Genomic DNA, 19,152 nt, shown 5'->3' on the forward strand with positions numbered 1-19,152 from the left:
TAGAAAAGTTAATAGACTTAGTATGCCAACTTCATTTGACAATTCTTATTAGTAGAACATAAATGTACAGTTGACCCTCCATTTATATGGTTTCACATCCACAAATGCAACGAACTGCTGATTGTGTACTATGTCATGATCTGCTGTGGTTGAATTTCTGGATATGGATCCCACAGATATGGCTATGGAGGACCAGCTATGGGACTTGAGTATCTGCAGGTTCTGGTGTCCACGGAGTCCTGGAACCAATTCCCTGCAGATACTGAGGGAAGACTGTATATAGATTTTTAATAAAATGCTATGATTTTAGCCTCTAAATAGTATTTTACATTGAGATGCTAAGCAAAAATATAACTAGTAATTATGCACACTCAAAAGAAAAGGACTGTGTTATACCTAAGAGAAATTTCTAATTGTGGATAATAAAACATAATGGTGACACCAAATTCTGGCAGGAAATTAGGCCTCTCATTCACTGCTGGTGGAAATGTAATTTTATAAAATTCTTAAATAAACAAACATACATTTACCATACAATCCAGCAAATTGTACTCTTGGGCATTTATGCTAAAGTAATAAAAATATACACTCACATAAAAGCCTATTTACAACTATTCACAGCAACATTATTCTTAGTAGCACCAAACTGGAAGAAGCTCAGATATCCTTCAATGGGAAAATGGTTAAACCAACCATGGTACACTATTACTATGGAATACTACTTAGCAATAAAAATGAACAGAATATTAATATAGGCACTAACTTGGATAAAATCTTCAGGGAATCATACTCAGGAGGTGAAAAGACAATCCTCAAAGGCTATATAATCTATGATTCCATTAATTTAACATTCTTGAAGTGATGCAATTTTAAAACTGGATGACAGATTAGTAGTTGCCGGAGTTTGGGAAAGGAGTGGAAAGGGATGGGTTTGGTCATAAAAGGGCAATATGAGAGATAATGATGATGCTGGAATTGTTCAGTATTTTGATTAAGGATACGTGCGAACTAAACACATACATACACACACAGGTGAAACTAGGGAAATCTAAATAAAATTGGTAAATAATTTCAATAACCTGGTTATGATATTGTTTTATATTGGATATTTTGCAGGATGTTAGCATGGGTTAAAACTGGGTAAAGGGTACAAGAAATCTATATCGTTTCTCATGAGTGCATGTGAATCTATGATGACCTCAAATTTTAAAGTTTAAAATCTATATCTTCTTGCTTCACTGTTAGTCCATTCTTAGAGAGCCTTATTTGGGCTTGGATGTGTACCATAATTTTTCTTATTATATCACTATGATTGCTGGCTTGATAAACTTTCCAGAGCTAATCACCTGTAGAGTACCTCTTCTATGACTAAGTATAATAATTACTATAGAACATTAAAGACTTCTTCTGTGACGTCTCAACACCTGTTCCATACCCATATTCATATCTCCAGCTTGTTCAGAGAATACCAGTAGGTAGATATTTACCCAAAAATGTTGGTTTAGGAAGGAAACATTTTCATTTGGTACCTCATTGAAGAAACTAAAATCTGTAGTAGGTACCTACGTCAGACTCTAAAATGTGTAAAAAAGCCCATACTGTGGTTAAAATGTTATAAAATTATACCAGTCAAGTATTTGAACTTATAGGAAAAATGCTGATCATACCGGGCATACAAGAATTACTAGGATTCAAAAAAAAAAAACAAAAAACAAAAAAACAAAAAAGCAGTATAGATAGAAAGCAGTAAAATAATGGCCATCTTTTAAGAAACCACAGTTATAAAATGCTCAGGTTTTAAAACTTGCTGTGGCCTTACAATAGTGATTTAGGTCTCAATAATTTTAATGTCTATACTGTAGCCCCAAAGCAACCATTCCATGAAGAAAACTGGGAAAGGCAAATAGTGCAAGATCACACATCATTTACTGTGACAGGCTGGACCATCACAGGAAAGAAAGAGTGCTCTTCTTGGCTTGAGCTGTCTTTAAAAGCCCAGGCTTGTTAAGTGAAAGCTGAGATGCATGAGTGGAGTGACAAATGAAATAAACAAAAAGGAGAAAAGGAGGAAGAAAAGAAAAAAAGTAGTATGGTGGTGTTGACTAAGTGATGGTTTAAAGTACCAAAAAGAAGTGGGCAGAGCAGAAAAGAGTTCCAGAGGAGAGAAAGAAAATATACTAACTCTCTATCTACCGTGGTCAAAAAGCATGGTCATTATCAATCACAGACACTTCTGTACCGTTGGTCTCAAGGGTAGTGGTCAATTCTATTTGTGTGTAAAGCAAAGAAAAGTAAATTATCTCTATCGTTGTTTTTGGTGACATCTGAAGGTATCAGTCTGCCACTTTGAGTAAACAGATTGCTGGTTGAAGGGAGCATAGGTATATGTACAGCACAACTCAACCAAAAATCAACCTTCCCCAGAATACAGCAGGAGTGAGTTAAATAGCAGGGGTGGAAAATAAATTGTTCAAAGATTACCTACCAAGGAGTTCTAAACCAAAAGGAAAACATTATACTTATTTTATTTTCTTGTTTATTTGAAGGTTTGATGGGAACATTTTAAGAACCATTGGTGCTTTTGGAAGTTCTTTTACATTAAGGAAAAAAATGGCTTTTTAAAATTAGAAATATATAAATAATAAAAACATAAAACGCCTTAGGGTGTGTTTTATGAGTTGGATTGTTTTCCCTCAAAGTTCATATGTTGAATTTCTGAACTCCAGTTCTTTAAGAGGTGATTTTATTAGGAAATAGGGTCATTATAGATGTAATTAATTAAGATGAAGTCACACTGCAGTAGTTTGGGCCCCTACCCTAATATGACTGGTGTCCTTATAAAAACAGGAAATTTAGAGGGAGACAGACAGACAGACACACACACACATACACACACAGGAAGTACATTATGTGAAGATGAAGGCAGAGATCAAGGTGATACTTGCACAAGCCAAGGTAAGTCAAAGACTGCCAGCAAAGCACTAGAAGCTGGAGGAGAGAGTTGGAACAGATGCTTCCCCAGTGCTTGAAGAGGGAACATGGCCCTGCTGATACCTTGACCTCAGGCATCTAGCTTCAGGAACAGTGATACAATAAACTTGTGTTGTTTAAGCTACTGAGTTTGTGATCCTTTGGTGCAAGCAACCCTAGCAAACTGATACATTGTGCTACAGCTGCAGTGGAAGGAAGTGACATTTATTCTCAGAATTTATGGTTGTTCTTTGACTCTGGACAAGAGTCTGAAGTTACAAGCCAAGAAAAAAAATGATTGATAATATCCTAGACTATTTGATGCCAGATACATCAAAAAGGAGATAAAATCAAAAGTTAATCTTACAAGTAGATAAAATTAAATTAGGTAGGAATTAATGGTATTTGATTTTTTTCTGAATATTAGGCATTACTAGTGATCCACCTATTAGCATTCTAAGTAAATTAATTAGTTACATTGGTCATTTTAATAAAGACGTCTTTTATTCCTGGTTAAAAGTTTAAGTGAAAAATAAATTATTGGTATGGATATATCTATGTCTGAGAAAAGTATCCCACATTGGACAATTCAATTCCTTTATTAATGCTATGGGTCCTAACTGTGTACATAATAGAAAAGAGAAAATTATTATCCTCTAATGTGCTAGATTTCCAAGAAAAAGATGTAAAGATACCTAAAAGTCCATTATTCCACTAAAATATGAAAATAAGAATCTAATTTTCTCTGGAAATTATTATATGGATTTGGTCAATCGGTATTAAATCAACAGTCCCTTCCCTACATAACTGGTTTCCAATCAAAGGAAACTTTAAAAATGCTATGTAAGCATTTTTTTAAATTTCTACAACTGTTTTCATTAAAAACAATAACCACAGAAACATTGCATCTTAAAGTTTCATCAGCTATTTAGTGTACAATATTTTCATGTTAAATATTTCCTACGGTGCACACTTAGCTAATCCCGTGCTAGGGATTAGAGCCTCTCAGGTGATGTTTGAAACAAATCTGAAAAGATTCAAGTACATACAAAAGCTTTCAAGATCTCTTTTCTACAATAAAACTTGTCTTGTTTCCTTTTGGGACTGCCCTGTGTCAGTCTTTCCATGTGGTTTCTTTTTGTACTACTGTTTTATAAACAGCATACATTTTGTAACATTACATATCAATGAGAAACAAAGGGGACTTTCCTGAAAGTCTCAGAAGATCAATTTGAAATATTTAATAAGGCATTTTAGTACCAAACAAATATTCTCTGGGATTGCAAATCATTATGCATGACTTGTCAGGGTTCACAGCTCTGTTAAAATCTCAAGTGAATTAACATTGAGCAAGAACTCTAAGTAAAAATAAGCTGGAGATTTATGAAGGCTGAGAGTATTTCTCTGAAGGAATCTCTTAGGGCTTAATTCCCAGAAGATTTTTCCAGGGATTGTGAAAAAGTAATAGTCATCAAGGTACAACTTAAATTTCATTCCTCACAGGAGGACTGTAATTTCACCATGAGAGAAATAACACAGTATTCCAGTCATCATGTAATTTTATAAAGCCTTGAGTATTCACACAAGAGTCACTGGATTAAAAAAAATCCTCTGCAAGTACACTTATGAAACATCTGGGTAACAGAGCAGAATTCACTATTCTAATTGTATATTTTCAATCACAGCTATTGTTAGTTTCTGTGTTCTTTCAATTAGATCCTTTTTATGGAACTACCAAATGTGAGATTTGACATTACTCAAGTAAACTTTTTATCATATTCCATAAATGAAAAAATTAAGGAAAAAATATGTATTTAGTGCCAGTAATGTGGGATCCCTCTGCTATATGTCATGTAATTTAATAATAAGATAAATCTATTGAGAAAATTACACCCAATGACATTTTACAGATGGGAGCATCGAGGTACATGAAGGTTATAGAGTTAACAATTTGAGAAGGCAGAATTCAAGCTGGTCCTCTCTGTTTTACGTGATGTTCTTTCCCATATATGCCATCGCTACATTCAGTCATGATCTGTTGAGTGTTAATAGTTACAGGATCTTCTGCTTTGTTCTTGTCTGTTTCCTTGGTGGTATGTAATTCCTGTCCAGATTCATCTACTTGTAGAGAGGTAGAATTATATTTCACTCCACATACACACCATAGCCAAAGGCCAAGTCAGTAAATATATTTTGTCAGCAGAGTCTGTATATAAAATACGTAGGGGGAAGAAATCTCCAAGTACCGACAACATTGATGTACTCTTCTGTAGCCTTATAGAATGCTCACAATTCTCTTGATTTCTGTACAGAGTAAATGGTTGCAGTAAAAAGTGACTTGACTATTATATCCCCACCAGTCTTACATATCTTCTAAATCCACTTGCATGTTTTTTTCACATTACTTTCCTATCCTGTTCTGCTATATGTAGGAATCTAACACTTGTCATTGACATTAATTAGTGCTTACCATGTCTGTTCACTAAAATCCAGCTCCTGGGGTCAGGTAACACCACCCTCCCAGCCATAAGGATGCTCAATTCCTTCAGTGGTTGCCTCACAGTTCACCATTTGGCTTTTCATTTCTCCTACCATTTTTGTAACTTGTTCCACAGACACAGTCCCTTCTATTGAACTAAATGACAGTGGATTTGATTTTCCTGATTAAGCTCCAATGCATAAAGAAGGTATGAACACGTTTCTCCCCAAGTATCCTTCATTTCTATTCTGGATAATGACTACTTTACCAAATATAAAGATTAGGTTCTGTACTTGACTCTAATATAGTTACTACTTTCAAATGAGAATCTGGGTGTTCTTTACATTCAATAGCTTGAAATTACTTAACATATTGGAAAGTGACAAATATATCATTTGGAGAGCTGTCTATTTTATGCAAAATTTTAAAATGAGAATTTCGGGGAGAATGTTTTTAACGTGGAGGAAAATTCATACATATATATACTCTATCTATCAATCTATTTATTTACAGATATAGAGGAATAGTAATTCAATACTTCTTAAAGTATTCCCTAGTTTAACATGTGTGATAATCAAGTGCACTGCATAATTGCTGATTTTATATCAATTTCTTATTGAAAATTAGAATTTGTATCTATAAGTTGTTTTAATGCTCATGCTTTACAAAGTATTCCATTTAAAAAATAAAAGTTATTAACAAGTTCAGCATTTTTCTGAATAACACACTATTATTTAAGCTGAATTTTCATTCAATGATAAAAACAAAAGCAGAAATAAAATCAAAACCAATAAACTATGAAACAATTACTACCAAACAGGATACCAGGGACAGAAATATTTTGTCCTTCTTTGCTCACAAAAGTTGCAATAATTTTTCAGAAGTGTTTAATAGAAGATAATAAAGTATATGCTACGTGTTATATATACATACTTATATAAATATATGTGTACATATCCACTCACATAAACAACTGACAGTCATGAATATCAATCATTGAATAAATACAATAATTTCAATTTCTTTTTCACCAGTTAGCTGAAAAATTGATTTTTAAATATTTTAATAGCACAGTCTCCATATTTTACAGTAACAAAAAATAAAACATAACAATACAGATATAAAATTAAAATCTTCTTTATTTCTTAGTCCCATACCTACTCTTACCAGATCTACTATTAAAAGTAGCAACATTTTCTTTGCCCTAATATTTGTTCTTTCATTTTAATTTAAATTTTTCTCATTGTATCACAATTGAAAATTGTCATTGATATAATTAAAGATGAAGAATGCACTGCATCTACATTACCTCCCAATATATCTCCCCCACCATGCAATTTTAATTACTTATTAATTTTAGTTTTGGTAGCATTACTTTTATTATTATAGATAAAATGTTTAAATCCCTATCTCTTGCTACATTGATTTTAGGCAGCAGATGTTGTGCCTGTAATGATTTCTGAGGAAACATATATAATTCATCATCTTTTCATCTTTGATATTTTTTCACTTATATATCTGAGGTCACTAGAAACACCTAAATGTCCACGGAGTGATGAATAGATAAGGAGAATGTGATACAGATGTAGCTATATTTCAGCCATAAAATAAGAAGGATATCCTACCATTTGCAACAACATGAGTGAACCTGGAAGGCATTATACTAAGGAAAATAAGCCAGACACAGAAAGACAAATACTGCATGACCTTAATTATATGTGGACTCCAAAATATTCGAACTCCTAAAACAGAGAATACAATAGTGGCTTCCAGGGGTAGGGCATGGAGAGAGAAAATGAGGAGATGTTGGAAAAGGATACAATGTTTCAGTTATGCAAGATGAATGAGTTTTGTAAATGTAATGTACTGCAAAGTGACTATGGTAAACAATACCGTATTGCATAATTGAAATTTGTTAAGAGGGTAGATCTTAAGTCTTCTCACTACATACACACATACATTAAAAAAAGGAAGGGAAAAAGAAAATGGTAACTATGTGAGGTGATAGAAATGTTAATAAGCTTGACCATAGTGATCATTTGACAATGTACACATACATCAAAACATCAACTTATACACCTTACATATATGCAATTCCTATTTGTCAATTATACCTCAATAAAGCAGAAAACATAAAATTTAAAATAAAAATTTTAAAAATGGATTTGATGTTTCCCCTGTTAAGTTGGAGTGCTCCATCTTAATAAGTGTGGCAGAATGGGTTCATATATTGCTAGGCAGATCAAGGACTCTTGTGTCCCCAGGGGGAGGAGTCGTTTGTATCAGAAGAAAGGGCTTTGTGATATTCACCTACTGGTAAGAGCTCTTTTATTCTTTTTTGTTTCCCTCTTATGTGGGTTTTCTGGTTTACTGGAAGCTATTTTCTGCTTCATCCTTATGTCCCAATACCCCTATGTGAGCCATCCTTAGGAAAATCAAACCAACCCAAAATCAAAGGCTTTAATGGTATAATAAAAACACATTTTCTTTGTATGTACAGAATAGGTTGAAAAAATTCTTCCTTGCTTTGAAATCTTTAATAAGTTGCCCAAGTGACTTCCTCTGTTATTTTTGTATTTACAGGGGATTTGGGAGCAGAACAGTTTTCACCTTTAGTGTTTAGGCCTGTAAATTTGATCTGTCTCTTTTACCCCATTAATTAATTTTTAATGTTTTCAATGCTCTGGAATTTTTGGATTCTCTGGATTTATCCACTCTTGGCACCCTATCTTGTTATTATGATTTCTTTTTGAAATACTTATGTATTTCAAAATACTTTTGGAATATCCTCTCAGACGTGTCAAGGGGAGAAATATCAGAAAGAGTAGGTTAAATTATGTTGCAGTAACAATCCCTACATTTCAGAGGCATTAAACAATAAAAGTTGATTTCTCACTCACACTGCAAACTATGGTTGGGCTAGTGTTACTTTGCATCAAGTTATCCTCCTTCAAGGGCACTGTCTACTGAACTGCCACCCTCTACAATGTTGCTGTGGAACTTTGCTGAAAATGACTCTTTTGAATTAAAAATACTACACTATGTTTGGGGAAAATGGCCTTTATGATACAGTTACATAAAATGTTTCATAATTATAGTTCTTGCTCTTTGGCTCATCTATATTCAATGTTTCTTCCTGTTTTCTCTCTTGATGTATACCGAAACTAATTCCTGAGATCAAATTATTTAAACATATGATCTAGATTATTTCAAATATACAAACATAAATATATCACATGCATGCTACTTTGGTTCTGTACATACAGGTGTTTGCAAAGCACTCAATCAGGTAAATCAAAGTATAGACCACAGAGTTTCATTGACTCACTAGGCTGTCTATATTATTATTATTGTGTATATGTATATATGTAAATATGTATATATATATATATATATATATAATTATACATAATTTTATTATAAAATGTGTATAAGTGTCATTTTGTGTATGTGTGTGTGTGTGCATATATACACATATATATGTATGTGTATATATATGTTTTTAAGACTAAAAATTAAACCTGGTGGAAGAGGTTTATGAAATGTTGCTTGGAATCGCCAAGGTTTCCGTGACTTTGTCAGTAACTGCTTTAATCACACAAAGTGTAAATTTAGTTACAAAGCAATTCCAAGACTGGTGCTCTTACATCTCTTTACTGGGAGGACAATACAGAAATACTCCTACTCAAAGCAATCTCTTTTTGTTAATTGTATTTATCTTACAGAATATTTTAAATTAAAGAAGTCAAGCATGATCTTAGTAAGAAAAAAAAAACCCTCCTGTCCTATTTCCCTTAAGAAAAGCAATCATAGCACTGTCTTACATGTCTTTTCATAACTCTCTCCACTCATTCAAAGGTCTGTCTTGTAGTCATGTATATACTAAACTGAACTTTATGCAGCTTTTTCTGTAATAACAGAACATGGCATGGAAATGTCCATGCCATCTTTGTAAATATAAGTTTCACAGCTACATGATAGTCCATATTGTTTACTGATGTGCACCTAGATTCTTCTAGTTGAGTTTCTTTCTGTTGCTGATAGCAACTTACCACAAACAGTTGGGTAAAACAAAGGCCATCCCATGTTCTTATTTTTCTGTTTGCTTCTTCCTTGACATATATACATGCCATGTTGTGATAAACTTCCAAAGCAGTGTCCCCTTCAGAAGGAGCACAATTTTTCCAATATTTCATGGCACTTCAGTGTGATACAGCAGTGGAAGATTTACTGAGATCATTTAGTTAGACTTACACTAATGAACGCATCAGTGAGACTGGGGAAACATTCCATTTTGATGGCCTTAGTTAAATGGAACCATGGCTTGTATGATTCCTTTGCCAACAACTGTTCAGTGTGCTACCAAAAATTCAATACTAATTTTCTTCCATGAAGAAAGTCAATAGCAAAGTCAGATTAGGATTGATTAGTCGAAATTTAATAGTAGATAACTCCAAGTCCAGTTCAAGACAGCAAAGGATGAAAATCCTCATCTCACCTTCTCCCATGGACACACTAAAACTACAACCACATATAGAACAACAATCTCTGAGAACAACCTGAAGACCAGCAGAACAGAATTTCTACAGCTAAGGATTTAAGAAAAGGCCACATGAAAACTATAGGAGGGGCAGAGATGCAGTCTAGTGAAACCCATACCCCTGGTGTGACAATTCACAAGTGGGAAGGGTATCACAACTGCAGAGGCCTCCCTGAGTCCTGAGCCCCACACTGTGCTCCCCAGCCTAGGAAACCTGCATGGAGAAGACGAGCTCCCATAATGTTTGGATTTGAAAATCAGTGGGGCTTACGTCTAGGGGAGCCAGAGGAAATTAATACATCACTAACGAAGGCCTTACATACAAACTTACTCACCCCAAGCCCTAGTGCAGAGGCAACAGCTTAAAATGTGCCTGGGTCATGTGAGAAGGAGATTCATTGACTAATTTTAGGACACGGACTGAAGGAGCAGGAAGCAGGTGAAACTTTCTCCAGGGAGAGAAGTGCTGGTGGGTGCCATTTTTTTTTTTTTTTTTTTACTCTCTTTTCACCTAGCTGGCCCAGCACTGCTGGGCACCATTTCTGTCACTCTGCATTAACTAGTTAACACCATGTGCCCTGCCTTGGTGTTCCCCTGAGGACTGGCACCAGCACCCCTCCAAAGCAGTTTCCACCCTACCCCATCCAGTGCGTGTCCCCAGCTGCCACCAGAGGCTTTCTAAAGCAGCTCCCACTCTTCAGTCCAGCCTAGCACACCAGCAGTTGTGGCGGTGCCTCACAGTCAGACATGTTGGAGCCAGCCCAGTGCAGCAGCACTGCACTGAATCAGTGCAGCTGAATCACACTTAGAATCACACTTCTAAACCAGCCAAGCTGGGGGCCAGCCCTGCCCACTAACGTGCCTACAGAAGTCATGTCTGGGCCTCACAAACAGCCAGGCAAATTAAAATGGAAAAACTGTTCTAAAATCTATGGGACACAGCAAAAACAGTTCAAAGAGGGAAGTTTGTAGTGATAAAGACCTATCTCAGGAAACAAGAAAAATCTCAAATAAACAATCTAACCTTACACCTAAAGGAATTAGAAAAAGAAGAAAAACAAAGCCTAAAGTTAGTAGAAGAAAGGAAATATTCAGATCAGAGGAGAATCAAATGAAATATAGACTAGAAAAACAATAGAAAATTCAAGGAAACTAAGAGCTGGTTCTTTGAAAAGATAAAGAAAATTGATAAATCTTTAGCCAGACCCATGAAGAAAAAAAAAAGCTCAAATAAATAAAATCAGAAATGGAAGAGAAGTTACAACCAACACCACAGAAATATAAAGCATCATAAGAGATTATTACAAATAATTATAAGCCAACAAATTGGACAACCTAGAAGAAATAGATGAATTCCTAGAAATATACAATCTTCCAAGACTGAATCAAGAAAAAGTACAAAATATGAACAGACCAATCATTAGTAACAAAATTGAATCAGTAATCAAAAAAACACCTAACAAACAAAAATCCACGACCAGATAGCTTCACAGGTGAATTCTACCAAACATTTAAAGAAGAATTAAGGTATATAGTTCTCAAACTATTCCAAAAAATTGAAGAGGAAAATGTGCTTCTGAACTCCTCATTCCACTAGGTCAACATCACCCTGATAACAAAACCAGAGAGGAAAATCACACACACCCACACACAGCACCGCCCTTTTTTAATGTATTTAACAATACATTAAAAGGGTCATACACCATGATCAAGTGGGATTTATCCCAAGAGTGTAAGGATGGTTTAATATTTGCAAATCAGTCAATGTGATACAACATATTAACAATTTGAAGAATAAAAGTCACATGAATAGATGCAGAAAAGTGTTTAACAAAACTCAACACTCCCTTATCTTAAAAAAATCTGAACAAAGTAGATATAAAGAGAACATACCTCAGCATAATAAAGACCATAAGATATTTAATAATAAGGGGGCCGCTTAACATGTGAAAGCATAAAAGATCTAGACTAACCTTCACAGAGTTTTCTCCTTACCAGTGTATGGGAGCAAGAAAATATTTTCCATTTACTAAGGTGGGAAATGAAATTTAGCTGAGAGAAACTTAACGGACTTCAAGAGGACTCTCAATTAAGACAGACGGCAGGCAATTATGACTCTCAAGGACTGAACCCTGAAAAAGAGAGGGAATAAAGACATCTGGTAGATGGCAGCAGGAATCTACGGTGGCACAGACATTCCTCTTTCTCACTGTGCCATCTCTCTCTACCTGATCACTTTGCCTTCTGTCACACCTCAGCACTATACCTTCTTGCTATACTTGAATGCAGTGTTTTTACTTTATACTTAATCACTGTGTCTTCATTCTACAAGTGGTCACAATGACTTCCTCTGGTCCTGATCCCTGTATGTTCACTCTGTACCTGTTTGCTGGGCACTGTGTATTCACTCTAGTCCTCTTTGCTGAGCCTTTTCCCTATACCTCATTCTGAGCCTTCTCTGTATACTTGAACACAGAACGTTCACCCCACACCTGATTGCTATGCCTTCACTCTATAACTGACTCCTAGAAAATGGCAAAACTACCAAAAAAAGTGAGGTTGAATTTATTGCACATGAGTTTTTAGAATGAAATTTCAGCAGTATGTGCTCTAATACAATGATTTCACACTATATATATATATATATAATGATGGGAATGTATAGCTGCTTCATTTTAGGACAGTGATTCTAGACTCAGAGAGGCTTAGTGACAGAAAGACTGCTTCAAGGCTTTTTGTTTCATTTTGTTTTGGCATAGCTAGAGGGATCTTCGTTCCCCGACCAGGGACTGAACCCGGGCCCTCGGCAGTAAAAGTGCGTAGTCCTAACCACTGGACCACCAGGGAATTCCCATATTTTTCACTTTATAATTTATCAGTGATAATTAAGTAACGGCAAGTGTCTAATATGCGATTTTTGGTTTGGTCTATTTCTCCAGAAAGGAAAGAAAGAAGAAAGGAAAGAAGAGGAAAGGAGAGGAGAGGGAGAAAAACAACAAAAGTGGTCACAATTAGGATACATTTATATAAAATATCAGTAAATTTTTGTAAATATTAAGAATGATTTTCATAAGAAAATTTTTTATCTATACATTTATGTGATAAGTATACAGGGAAAAATCACATGGAATAATAGCTCTTCACCTCTATAAAAAGTATAATTTGTCTTTATTCCATATAGAGTCTATTTATTTATTGACTATTATATTTGTGATACTTTGTTAGGTGCATATGACACAGAAATAAAATAATAAAAAATGTGAAGGACCTACAAATCAGTAAAATATCAGATAAGCTCAAATTAATGTATAATATAAAGTAGTGAGCAATAAAATATAAGCTGGGGGTCCTCAACCTCCAGGCCATGGACAGGTACTGGTCTGCTGCCTGTTAGGAACCGGGCCACACAGCAGGAGGTGAGCGATGGGCGAGAGAATGAAGCTTCATCTGCCGCTCCCCATTGCTGCTAACTGCTTCTGCTTGCATTACTGCCTGAACCGTGTCTCACATTACCATCTGAACCATCCCCCAACCCTCCCAACCTGCCCCCCCCGTCCATGGAAAAATTGTCTTTCACGAAACCCGTCCTGGTGCCAAAAATGTTGGGGACCACTGTAATAAGCCCAGGATGCCCTAAGGTCAGGTGTAGTAAAAAAATTTAGTTGTATTTTTTTTAAAAAAGACATTATCTCCATGAAGAGAAGTATTAAGTTCCAAGGCTAATTTATACACCAGAATGTTCCTTTAGCCATTATGAAAATTTCACCCATTATATTTTTTACATTTACTTGAACATAAGTTGTATCTAGAATTGCCAAAACTGATTGATTTGCTTTGTATTCACATTTCCTACACTGAGGAGCATATACATGAAAATCATTTTTGAATATATTTTTTAAAACATTACATGAAGATTTGGGAATTCCCTGGCAGTCCAGTTGTTAGGACTGTGCACTTTCACTGCAGAGGTCCTGGGTTCAATCCCTGGTCAGGGAACTAAGATCCCGCAAGTCCCATGGTGCGGCCAAAAACAAACAAACAAAAAAACATAATGTAGAGATTTAATTTTTGTAAATTCGGGTCCAACTTATGGTGAAATAATTTATCTATTCCAGTGAAGTACTTTCTATTATGAATTGATCAGTTTTATTGGGGAATTCCAAGTCTAGTATACTTTCTAAAAAAGTAAATGGAGAAACTAAGGAATCTGAAGTAGCATAAAATGCAATCTGGTAGATCATATCAATCATTGAATAAAAGTGAGAAAATAAATTGGTTTTGTGGTCCTTCTTGAAAAAAAACAAATGTAATTATTTACAAGAAAATAAAAAAGAATCATTACTCCATAAAGCAATAAAACTGTTTTACCAGATATCCAAACAATGATGTTCAAAAAATTAAGAGGCTGTATTTTTACAAACTCTTTCCTCCAAACATAAGTGTAGGTGGAAAGAGGTGACATATTATCATTCAATAAATATTTACAGAACATTGTTTCAAGTGATGTACAGTAATAGAATACAGCAAAATTAGAGTAGTAGAACTTCTGAGCCTTCTCTTCGAAAACCCTTGAAACTTCTGCTCTCACTCTCTTGAAATGCTGCCCTAAGAATGAATGTGAAGTATTTCCCCCATTTCATGAAGTTTTTTTTTTTTTTCTTTTTGTTGATGGTTTCCTTTGCTGTGTAGAAACTTTCTAAAGTCCCACTTGTTTATTTCTGCTTTTGGAGTCAAATTTAAAAAGTCGTTGCCAAGATTGATGTCAAGGAGTTTATCCACTATGTTTTCCTCTAGGAGTTCTATGGTTGCAAGTGTTACATTCAACAGTCTTTAATCCATTTTGAGTTGATTTTTGTGTATGGTGTAAGATAGGGATCCAGATTAATTCTTTTGCATGTAGCTATCCAGTTTTCCCTACCCCATTTATCAAAGAGACTATACTTTCCTCACTATATATTCTTAGTTCTTTTGTCATAAATTCATTAACCATATATACATGGGTACTTCTGGGCTCTTTATTCTGATCCATTGATCTATGTGTCTGTTTTTATTCCAGTACTGCACTGTTTTGATCACTACACGTTTATAATATAGTTTGAAATCAGGAAGTGTGATGCCTCGAGTTTTATTCTTTCTCATGATTGCTGTGGCTTCTTGGGGTCTTTTGAGGATCCATACAAATTTTAGGATTGTTTGTTCTATTTATGTGGAAAACACCATTGTGATTTTCATAGGGATTCTATTAAATCTGTAGATTACCTTAGGTAATATGGACATCTTAACAGTATTCTTCCAATCCATGAGCACAGACTATCTTTCCATTTATTTGGTCTCCTTCAATTTCTTTCCTCAGTGTCTTATAGTTTTCAGTGTACAGATCTTTCACCTCCTCTGTTAAATTTATTCCTAAGTATTTTATTCTTTTTGATGCTATTGTAAACAGGATTGTTTTCTTAATTTCTCTGTCTGATGGTCCATGTACAATGGATGATATTTTGAGCCAGTAAATTGTGGTTTGGTTTTTTACAGAACAAAAGCTAACTGATACAGAAGAAAAGTTATGAGAAGGAAGTTAAGAAGAAAAAAACTTATGAATCTTCGAAAATTTTGTCCAATGTATGATTCACCACTTGCTCTATATGATTCTTCATATGCACTCTAATCTACTATGTAGAATTGCAGTGTCAGCTTCACTTTACTGAAATTATCTCATTCTGAAGTTATACCCCAGGGTAATAATTATAAAATGGCTACTAGAATCCTGGAAGACATCCAGGTGAAGCTCCCAAGATGCTTGGGAAGAATTAAATTATTTCCCCAACAAGCAGGACAATAAAATAAGCACAGCTGGTGTCTCTTCTTGTTGCTTTGCAACAAAGAACACAGCTGCAAATGGAAACAGGTCTGGGGTTTAGAGGTTGGAAGGGAACAAAGAAAACATGAAAAAGATTGGGGATGTATTAATACATCTCCAAAGACAAAGAACCTTGCAGAATTTAAGGGTCATAGAGTAAAACTTTGTATCTTCTCCTGATATGCCAAATTAAGTTTTAGTACTCCACTGAAATTAGAGTTCATAAATTATATATTCATAATTTTCATAAAGTATATTCTATTCTCTCTCCAATTAATTAAAAACAATTATTCCTATAATCTCTTACAATTTAAAAATGCTTTTAAATAATGTTTAATTATTGGTATATTTTATTAACATATAGAAGAGAATAGGTAGAGATTTATATATTTCCTTATAAATATGTTTCCATGAAAAAAAAAAGAAGATGTGAAATTTATTTTCAAGCAAAGTAGACTATGATCTGGCATGATTTTCTTTGAAACAATTTCCCTATATAAAGCAATTTTTTGAAAATTTAAGGTGATTGCAATGCAACCAAATTTAAATTTGTACTTTCGATTCCAGGCAAAAGCAATATTAGAATTGAAGAAATGTGGGTTTCTTACACACTAATAGAAGAGACAAAATTATTATTTTTTAAAAAAGAGATTTACCAATACACACAATTAAAAATAAACCTTTGGGCTTCCCTGGTGGCGCAGTGGTTGAGAGTCTGCCTGCCGATGCAGGGGACACGGGTTCGTGCCCCAGTCTGAGAGGATCCCACATGCCGCGGAGTGGCTGGGCCAGTGAGCCATGGCCACTGAGCCTGTGCGTCCGGAGCCTGTGCTCCGCAACGGGAGAGGCCACAGCAGTGAGAGGCCCACGTACCGCAAAAAACTAAATAAATAAATAAATAAAAAATAAAAATAAACCTTTGCTAGCTTTTTTATAATAGTATATATTATCATAATATCACTAAAATTCTTAAGACAATTGTTCCCTTTCCATCTGAGAATGGCAATGCTATTTACAAATAATATTTTATTCATTCTATCTTCATTTTCAAAAAGCCACACATGCACCCGAACACTGACTCCAAAAAGGGAATAATTTCATCTCATGGTTACTGTCCTCTTTGAAAAACACAGGCTTTTAATAAAATTATGGAAAATCAAAGTAAAGAAGCACTTCTATAGAATAATCGGTAGGAGGTGGTAAAGTCATCAAGATTGGAATGATAATAAACCACATATCAGAGAATAAAAGAAAACAAAAATTGTTAAGTGTGTATTGATAAAATATGTACCAGTCTCTTCACAGTCCTATCAGGTTACATTTGCCCTCCAGAATATTATAATGTCATTCTGTCCAAATATGTTCACTTTGTTGAAGGCAATCACATTTTTAGATAAGTTTTTAAAAAAGCAATGTGACACCCAGTAGCTTACTAGACACCCATCATAATTCAAATTGTCCTTTTCTAAATCAATGCTACAAAAACAGGCAGATTTAAATGAGCACCACGATGACTGTCATGTAGCCACACTGTTACTCTTCTTTCTGTGAGCACAAATATCCCTACTTTATTCAATGGTTTTCCTCACTGTTTTCATAATGTTATCCATTTAAATATGGCAACTAATACTTAAACATGAAAATTGCTTACCTGGGCAGATAGAATTTGTTTTGATCACAAAATATATGGCACGAGCATTTCAACACTATGGGATTCTCTTCGGAAGTGACTTGAAATTTAACAAATATATTTTCTCCCATTCATGTTTCTATTTTGAAATATTTTAATTCTTTTATTTTGCATGTTTCTTAGGGCACTGATTCTCAACTGAGAGCAATTTTGGCCTCCAGAGATCTTTGAGCGATGTCTGAAGACATCAGATATGGCAGCGGTGGGAGGGATGCTATTGAAATCTAATAAGTAGAGAGACCAGGGATGCTACTGAACATCCTACAATGCACAGGACAGCCCCCATAACAAAGAACTATCCAGTCCCAAATGTCAATAGTGGAAAGGTTGCAAAACTCTTCTAAGGGGATATGATTCCCTAGATAATAGTTGAAATTACATGGTGTATGTAAATCTAAGAGATAAAGAAAAACCTTATTTTAAAACATGCATCAAAAACCACTTCCGTTTATTTTGCATCTTTCTTTTTGAAAACATCCAGAATGCCACAGACTTTGTCTGCTTTCTGTTACTCACTGACAGAAATATACTACCACATTATGCTTTTCTCACTGGCAATATAACACCCAGCAACTCCTTGGAGGGCTCCACGACCATTTCTTAGCAATGGATATACAAGAAACAGTCATCTGATAAAAACGTGCATACATAAGAGGTCCCTAGTACTGCCTTCTCTTTCCCCCTCTGTATTCTCATATCACATTTTGCATAGCTCTATAGGGAATCCATCATTTGCATGATGATCCTGTCTATGCCCCCTTAATCACACAAGCAGGTGCACTTGCACACATGCACACACACACTCTAAACTATACAACCCCACAGGGAAGAGAGAGGAGTGTTTTTTATCATGTGTCCTCTATGTAAAATGCACTTTTTTCTCCTTGTCTAACTGAAAAAAGCCACATACATTATATAAGATTCAGAGGATGTCTTCTCTAGTCTGCAAGCAGGGCTCCCAGTCCAACTGTATGGGCCCTCTATTTTTTTGCTTATCAAACGCCATATTGAAATGTTCTGTTTACAAGTCTGCAGCCTGCTCAAATTTAGGGGTCTTGTTTTATTTACCATTTTATTACTAGCCACTATCACATTTCTTGGCACACTAAATGCCTTCACTCTCTCTCTCCTTCTTTCCAGAAAGAATTGGAGAGATTAAAGGATACAGTTGTTTTTTTAATGACTGGATGATTCAAAACTCAAGTAATGTGTATATGGTAAAAACAATGATCTTATCAGTCACCCTCTCTTGTGAAAATTTTGTTGTCACCTATCACAATATTGTTAGCTATTATTAGTATTGGGAACTGGTATAGTTTTAAATGTAAATATTATTAATGTCTATTTTCACAAATCTACATTTTACTTTTCATTATCATTTTATAAATACCATGTATATATTATTTTAATAAAGAAGAATGTACTTCTCTCATACCAAATAAACCTGCAGCCTTCTTTGTAGAAGTAATCATTTTTACGTGTGTGTGTGTCTCCTTCAGATATTTCTTATGTATGAGTATGCATATTCTGTAACTCGTATTTATTTTTAAAAATAAAGTAGTTTCTATTCCACATAGATTTCTGAAAACTTTTTTCTCACTAAAATACTCTGGATCTTT

General features: G+C 34.7%; 1 protein-coding gene across 1 annotated transcript in view; it reads right to left on the reverse strand.

Annotated features, from left to right (window-relative positions):
* Window positions 1-19,152, reverse strand: part of CDH18 (cadherin 18) — a gene marked incomplete at both ends in the record, with an annotated part of 320,575 nt that overhangs the window by 206,641 nt on the left and 94,782 nt on the right. The window lies entirely within an intron of this gene.

Source organism: Mesoplodon bidens (assembly GCF_964165515.1).
Source record: "Mesoplodon bidens genome assembly, chromosome: 4".
Classification (NCBI taxonomy): Eukaryota; Metazoa; Chordata; class Mammalia; order Artiodactyla; family Ziphiidae; genus Mesoplodon; species Mesoplodon bidens.